We start from the raw sequence: 2,112 nt of genomic DNA on the forward strand, positions 1-2,112 counted from the left end.
AACTAAGATAATATAAGTCACTATAATCGAAAGGAAACACTCTCTCTCTCTCTCTCTCTCCTCTCTCTCTCTCCTCTCTCTCTCTCTCTCTCTCTCCTCTCTCTCTCTCTGTACATGTCACAGAGGGCAGCAAGGCGTTGCCAAATCTTAAATTCATATTCTACTTCATGATTAAAAAGGAATTTAACAAGTTATAAAAGGTTTTAAATTTCACGAATATGAACATTTCTTATGACTTTCTTTTCTATATAATCCTCGATGTTCATAGAAATGAACACGATCCATTCAATTCTTTTGAACATGTGGCAACAATGTTTTTCCCCCTTCACCGTTAGCATCCAACCAGGAATTTTCAATAGCGTAGCATACTTATATTAAACTCTATTATTATTATTATTATTATTATTATTATTATTATCATTATCAATTGCTAAGCTACAACCCTAGTTGGAAAAGCAGGATGCTTGTGCCCAGGGGCCCCAACAGGGAAAATAGCCCAGTGAGGGAAGGAAACAAGGAAAAATTAAATATTTTAAGAACAGTAGTAACATTAAATAAATATTTCCAATATAAACCTATAAAAAAACTTTAACAAAACAACATGAAGGGAAATTAGAATAGTGTGCCCAAGTGTACCCTCAAGCAAGAGAACTCTAACCCAAGACAGTGGAAGACCATGGTACACAGGCTATGGCACTACCCAAGACTAGAGAACAAAACATCTCTGTGAAATAAGCCTTATTCATTTATACAACACAAAACAAGCATTGGAAGACCCAGGCATACATAGCTGAGGTTTATGAAGCGTGAAGTAGATGATGAATGGGGAAGTATTGAATTAAAAGATTAATATAGAGACGACTGGCGAAATCTAACTGAAGCCCTATGCATAAATAGGCGTAGGAGGAGATGGTGGGGATTTTATATATATATATATATATATATATATATATATATATATATATATATATATATATATATATATATATATATACATATATATATATATATATATATATATATATATATAGAGAGAGAGAGAGAGAGAGAGAGAGAGAGGAGAGAGAGAGAGAGAGAGGAGAGAGAGAGAGAGAGAGAGAGAGGAGAGAGGAGAGAGAGCCTAAGTATGTATATATGTGTGTATGTATAGATTTACATACCTACACATGTGCTAAGTTGGTCTTTCTACGCCCTGGTTCTTTAAAGTATGTGAAGCCCGAAATAATAATAATAATAAATAAAACAAGCAAATAAACAGAAGGACATGGGAACGGTGTGGTAGCTACACTATGACTGCTCAACCGTGAGTGTGCGTGTACGGGTATACATGTATGTACATACATATGTGTACGTACATGTGTGTGTGAGAAGAGGTGGTGGAAACGGAATAGTTCAAGCGAAAGGAAGTGTTTTCAACTCTTAAAACAAGAACACCTGAAATTAAACTGGATTAAACACGGGGTAGGGAAGGATTAGTTTTGCTTTTAAGACCTTGGGGCTCATGGTTAAAGGTTGGGTTCTTATTAAGTAGCCTATTTTATTTATTCCTTCCTATATATGTATTATTTGTATATATCTCATATCATTCTATGTATTAATGGATGAAATAAATACTGCTGTATGGATATAGGCATTATACGTATCATCTTTTAAATCAATTCTTACCTTTTGAAGCTATATATACTCATGTATTTTTAACAATACATGACTATTAACAGTCAATGCAGGATTATATATAATATATATATATATATATATATATATATATATATATATATATATATATATATATATATATCCCAACCCTCTTCCCCTGATAAGTATTGTTGAAATAATACATATTAAACGTAAATAAACAGGAGGCCAATAAAACAACAATGATAGACTGAAATTAGACAATGGAAAGAAACACGGACAAAGAAAAGTAGATTTCTCATATATATATATATATATATATATATATATATATATATATATATATATATATATATATATATATATATATATATATATACACATTTATATATAGGCCTAAGTATGTATAAATGTGTACATGTATATATTTACATACCTACATGTGTGTCAAATTTGTCTTTCTACGCCCTGGTTCTT

Source organism: Palaemon carinicauda, unplaced genomic scaffold (genome assembly GCF_036898095.1).
Source record: "Palaemon carinicauda isolate YSFRI2023 unplaced genomic scaffold, ASM3689809v2 scaffold63, whole genome shotgun sequence".
Lineage (NCBI taxonomy): Eukaryota > Metazoa > Arthropoda > Malacostraca > Decapoda > Palaemonidae > Palaemon > Palaemon carinicauda.